Source organism: Tigriopus californicus, chromosome 1, assembly GCF_007210705.1.
Source record: "Tigriopus californicus strain San Diego chromosome 1, Tcal_SD_v2.1, whole genome shotgun sequence".
Classification (NCBI taxonomy): Eukaryota; Metazoa; Arthropoda; class Copepoda; order Harpacticoida; family Harpacticidae; genus Tigriopus; species Tigriopus californicus.
In genome coordinates, this window is record NC_081440.1 from 14,113,114 (window position 1) to 14,119,951 (window position 6,838).

Genomic DNA, 6,838 nt, shown 5'->3' on the forward strand with positions numbered 1-6,838 from the left:
TCAGCTTGAAGTGGTACACACGCTGCTCAGCAAACCTAATGCACATATGTACGTACTTACTTACCCACTTCTCCATGTGTATGTACTTGCTCGCTCAGTGTAACCACGACTAGTACTAGAAGACAACCTCGAGGTGAGTGGGGCCAAAAATTTCAACGGTACGGTCCATTGATGAGTTTTACGTGAGAACTGGCCAGAAAATTGGCCTTGCATTATGCATGACCGAGGAGGAACCGCAAACTCATATTTTCACGTTATGTTGCCTGTTGCCGAATGAGTTGGAAAGTGGGGGATTGGGGGAGTATGGGAGGGTTGAACCAAAGCAAGGCTGGAAAAGAATGGAAGCAAAATTCAATTCCAGCCACTTTGTGTTCAGCGTCTATCATCCCAGAGAGGGTCCATTTATTGACTTTGATCCATTTTCAAAGCACTCACCAAGCGATTGATGTGTTTCCCCACGTGGTTTCAACTGAGCTAGGTTGTGCCCTCCTTGTTCACTTTGCTTCCCTCCCTTTGCCCATTGCTCTTTGTTGGCTTGCTTGCTTGCTTACTTGCTTCCCCACCTACAACATTTCGAGTTCAGCCGAGTTATTAAAGGGGAACCCATGAACTTGGGAGGAATCCCATGAAGCTTTTTCGTGGACCTGGAATCGAGGGTTCCCAGCTCCTCATTCATCCCAGTGGCACTCACGTAGGGTATAAGCTTTGTGGCTGCATTTAATTGCCTTCCGGTGGTCGGGGAAAACACATGATGGTTTTCGGGTGAAGCAATTTTTTTGGCGTAGGATTAATAGAGAGCGTTTGGAAAGACACCAGGAAAGAAACCTTGAAGGATCATTGAAGGCTTGCATGACGATGTGCTTCTTTGCCATATCTAATTTACGTACATTCCTAAAAAAAGGAAGCCAAAATATAATCGTGCGAGACAACCATAAACACTCTACATGTCCTTGTGCAGAGTAATTGAGATATGCCAAACAAATAATAAGAATGTTGTTCCACTTCCACTCCAAGTTTTGTCAGAAGGGAAGGGGACCTTTTCTTTGCAGCATAACAAGGGATCTTTTTTTGGCTCTGCAATTCTTTTCTTTCCGAGGAACGCAGTCCCATGTCCTTCAGTATGATTCCCACCGTCTCACTCTGTCTCTGTCTTACCACCTTTGATCAAAGGTGAAGAATAAATCACCGGATCATAAATTCAGAAGGCCGTTGGAAATGATTTGCTCTTTGTTGTGGTCCAACTCTCACCTATGAATGGCTTCAAGGTTTCACCCACAAATAAGGTCCAAGGCTCGTGAAGAAGACCTCAGGCTAAGGGTAAGAAAAAAGACGACATGATGATGATGATGATGATGACGGCGATGTTGAGGTGGAAGAGCACGAAGCGGATAAGAAGCAACCGAAGAAGATGAAATGGGGAATGGCCTGGGGGGATTTCTGACAGCCTTGCCAAATAGTTGAACACACAAAGCCCATAGGACGACTACCACAGTAAAGCTACCACTACCACTACTACAACTACAACCCACCACCACCTTGCAGTACTCGTAAGTTAGTGCATGAAGGTCACGCAGTGAGGAGGAACTTACTAGTTGATGTTGACAAAAGCCCAGAGAAGGCCTTCATTGGTCTTCTCAGTGGTGCATACCAAGTCACACATCCTCATATCTTCTCCTTACACTCATGGGAGGATAACTTGATATGACCAGCTTTCCCCGCCAGACTTACCCCAACACTAGTAGTTATTTTACTACTTCGGCTAGTATGAAGTATGCATTGCCATAGTATCCTATAGAATTACCATGTCCATACATGAAAAACTGCATCTCTTATTTGGATGTAAATCTGAAGAATTCAGATCTCGAGCTGCGTACCGTATAGAAAGGCTCCAATACTTGGCATGATTGACGACCGACCAAAATATAGAGAAAATAAGAGAGACAGACAGACCCAACCGAGGACCAAGAAAGAAAGAACGAAAGAAAGAAAGGCCGAACGAGAAGAACCGAAAGGGGCAGCCCAGCAAGCACAACAACAGCAACAACAACGACAGCAACTCCGACAACAACTACATACTCGACGAGGTCAGCTTAAACAGCACGCGAATTCTCAAGAAGCCCCAAAATCCATTGAAGGAGGAAATAAATGAAACTTGGGGGCTTCATATTGTTTCCCAAAGCGAACGACATGCCACCAATGGAACCAATGGAACCCGGTGACCCGGGAAGTTCGTTTCGTCGTGGTTGCTGTGGACTTTTTCTCCATTGGCTTGGATCTCTTCTTTTTGGCCCTCGTCTAAATGGACAAAACTTGGTCTTGGGCTGATGGGAATTTCAACTTAGAAACGAGATGGGGAGAATCATTAACAGTTTAGAGGGGAGGTTCCGGCCGACGTACGTAAGACCCCAGAGCAAACTTTTTCTTAACTAACCCCTTCTCTGAATAGGTTTGGATGGATTGAGGCTTTCAGCTTAGGCCCGACTGAGTCTGGGACCACGTTGGCTACGACCGCAACGACGAAGGCCAAAACCGCCAGCACCACCAGCGCAACTACCACCACCACCACCACTATCACTATCACCACTACCATGGATGACTGAGAATTACCACTCGTAAAGTCTCGCCAGCCTCAGCCAACCAGGCAGCTTCAGCTAGCCGAGGGATTGAGTGAGTCCTAGTGTGGTGGATGGGGGATTCTGCCTGATCTGTCCCATGAACATCAATGATCATCTTTATCTTTTTTCTCCTCAAAGTGTCCCACTAGTTTAAGTCGGTTCCTCACCGGGCCAGAGTTGGAAATTCCAATGGTAAATTGGAAGGTCTGAGATAAAGTATGTTTAAGGGCCTTGTCTTAGCCACTCCTATGGTTTCCGGACACGTCCAGATCTCGAGACAAACTGTTCCATGTCTCAAGGATATACCGGATTGGGACACAAGCAGTGATCCAAATCCAATGTACGTGCTCCATCTTGGCAACTCTGACTCGCTATTTCTCTCTCTCTCTCTGAGGGTTCTTTTGCTTGAATGAGCTTTATGAGCCACTAATCCTGCACCATCAAAACATAGAGACTTATCTGCTAGGATAAGAACCGAGACTCTAAGTCACTCTGGGGCTTGTAAATGTCACATCAACTGTGATTTTCTGACGCGAAAATGCCCGCCTGGGTCGAAATACCACCACATTACCCTAGATAAGCCTTATATTATGACCACTTTTCTTCTTACTGATTTGAAGATTACACTATTTCGACATGAGGATGCTCGTTTACTCGTGATGCCGCGTACTTGTTATCTATAACTTAAGTCTGATTTTGAAGCCAAGAATCGAATTATACAAATTGTTTTCTGTGGTACATCAAAATCCAAAGCTATGAGCATTTTTGCCCAAAAGTTATACGTACTTGACGACCATTCATTACACACTTATTTGGTTTTGAAACTAGTTACGATTATATTGACATTGAGGCAAAAGAAAAGAGAAAAAAATAAATTAGTTAAGTTTGTTTTTTCAGTCAACAACATATCAAGTAGGTTGATCATACTAGAGTCCCTGAAAGCAGAAACTTGTAATATTTGGCAAGGGGTGCTCTTTGCTGTGTAAACGATCAGGAGAACTAACAGGTTTCCAAACAAATATTAAATACATCAGGAAGCTGTTCTTACTTAGAGCATTGTATAAGCAAATGCAGTGTCTTGAGATGCATCATTGAATATTTACCCAGGGATCATACTCACTGATTCCGTGAAAGAATAAGAGCAGGGTACAACTGAGGCAATTAATTGATAGCACCATGTTTCTATTATTTTTTGTTATTCTCTAACTTTTTTAATTTCGATCTTTCAAAACATGAGTTCATAATGCATTAGACCTCGAAGAAATGTTTGACATTAGGGTATACAATTCATTCTATTACAGAGCCTAGTCTTACGGTAAAGGGCTGCTCGGCAGCTTCGAAAATTCATCATTTTCCAAGGGTGACTAATTTTGCTTTTGGCCAATTCTTTAGCGAAGTCATGTTAGGTTGAAAGCATTCTTTTTTGTGTTAATCTTTGCCACTCAATTTTGTTTGATAAATGATCTTTAAAAGAAAGAAGCGACAATCTCTTTTGAAATCTAGCATAAGGGCAATTTGGACATTTTTGCATCCGGGCAAGCATCAAGTATACAGTACTAAGGGGATATGCCGACCTTAGCTTGAAATTCATGAACTGGTCTGAACTCTAGCCTAGAGTATGATGCAAAAAAGATTGTAATTATGATTGACTCTGAAACGTCTACGAAAATGTCGTTATGTTGTAACAGTTAGAACAAAATCATTGACTGGAACATCTGAAACTTAAACCTTGAAAATGTATATTTTCATTCTGTTTGAATTTCCCGCCTCTATCGCGTTTTCTCTTTGACAGAGATTGCTTAATCCTTTGACTTTGCTTACCCGCACTTTCAACCAATGACAGACCTTGTTTACATTTTGCTTGCATTTTGTGTGACGTAAGGCCGCTGAATCCTAAATGGTTTTGTTTTTGGTTGGATCAAGACTCATGACGGCAGGTGATTCTAAACAGCAGCTCACTATTTTGCTCAAATTCTCAAATAGAAAATAGTGAGTTGAATTTAATTTCCAAATTTTTTGGTCGACTAAATATTTTATCAAGTTTGAGTGGTAAAAATCAGATGAAGAAGAATATTACATTGGACTTCTACCAGGGATTACATTTCTTGCAGCAGTAAATAAAGCCAGTGAAACCCCAAAGCCCCCTAAAAATGGTACAATCTTTTGGCTAAGGATTGAATTCTTCATCTAATCATACTACACAAAAGTAAACGAAAAGGTCAGAAACAAGAAACAGATTAAGAAGGAAGCAGATAGGGACCCAAATGACAAAACAGCTGAAAATGTTCTTAAACGTGACAACTAGAAAGACAAAAGTCGAAAAAGTAGAAAAATGGCTATAAAAAAAGGTGGGAAAATGTCAGGAAAGTTATTTTCAAGTTCTGACTGTTTGTTTTGAGGTCTACTGATCATACTCTTTTAACTAAAATGCTTTAGTCTAATTCCCTAGTTTGCTTAGTTGAAGACTGCTTTAGAACTCTATGAAGAGTAAACGTTCATTAATGTCACCATCTCAACATAATTACTATGGTATATGAAACCCAAGCCCTGCGAGCCCAGTACCAATGGCAGACGTCGAAATCACGTTCAAATGCTTGAAACCAGGGGAGATGAGGAGGATATGTCCCAACAAAGCTCAAAGCTGCATGGTGTAGCGCTGAAGTTACGGGTCGAAAAAAATACCTTGCAAAAGCACTTAACCATGTCTTGCTTTCCTTTTCTGATGTTTTGAAACCTACTCTCCATGACCACTTGAACCTGATATTGATGGAAAGCTTCATATAAGCAAACATAACTTAAAGTATTTTGCTAACGATTTCTTGAGGTTGACCAGACTGGGGGGAAGACTCTTTGATTTCGGTAGTTACAGGACAGCAATTTCCAAATTAGCTCCCTTTTTGGGCCTGTCTAATGTCCAGAGGTTTTAATTTGGCAAGCTATATTCTAGTACCTCAAATTCTATGGATCTAGATCTGTTCATCAAACAATTCCCGCGTCTGTGGTCTTCGAGGCATGCACTATTGATGGGGGATCAAATTAATAATCACGGGAGGTTCCGACCAGGGCTAACAATTTACATTTTCACAATGGCCATGACATTACTGGTGGAATGTCTGCAACCCGTTAGTTAGCCTCCAAAGTTAACCCTGATTTTTCTTCCGTAACCCAGGGTTGCTTTTTGCTCAAACTTAACTTTCTGCATCACGATGGAATAGGCGGGTACTTTCTCTTTCCACGTTTTCTGGCAACCTTGAATTAAAATTTAATTTGGTCCCATCACCAGCATGCACTAGGGTAAACGTTATTGTCCACCGATTAGTTGGCGGTGCTACTTTTTTAACTCTTAACCTGACCTAATCAAACCTAATATAACCTTACCTAACCTAACCTAACCCAACCTAACCTAACACGATATTAATAACCCTTAAAGTCCTTTTAGACCTTTTAACATTTTGCCACAAATTTAAAAATAAGCACCGCCAACTAATCGGTGGAGAATAACGTTTATCCATGCACCAGCTCGTTTCGAGTTATTGACCAGTTCCTTCACAACTGACAGCCACTCAGACTGACCGAATTTGCATGCATCACCTTTGAAGCAAATGAGTCTCTTCTTCACACCTTTGCATCTCACATTCTTTCGCGTTTTAAAACTGGTCGCATTACCGATGGATTGTAATACTTTTTTTTATCACGATAGGACTTGACTAAACAGATGCAAGTGCCCACGTTAACCTAGGTTGAGCGAAACGTAGTTCCTCTATTCCGCCAGCGCTCCCTCTGTGAGCTCCCCCATCAACTATCCAAGAGAATAAGATTTCGAAAGGGCAGAGCGAGCCCGTCCAGCCCTCAACGTCTTCTCGAACGGATTGTTTGTTATGCAAGACGACGACGTTGTTGTTGATGAAATCATTCCGGTCGCTCCGCCCTCTAGCGTCTTGAAAGCCAAAGGATGAGCACAGGTGTATGTATGTATTCGCCATGCCGGCTATCAGACTCATTCACCTGCCCAATCGGCCATCACCTACCCATAAATTGATGAGACAACAACTGACCAGTCCCTAAAAAACAAAACAGACAACGCACCTCAAGAAAGAAAGAATGTCGGAGTTGAACTATTTGTGTCACAGAGGATAAGAGTGAAATCTGATCCTGACGAGTTGTGAAAGGTGTGAGTGAGGATCATGGAATCGACCTCGAAGTCCGGCCAAAGTCTCGGGGGT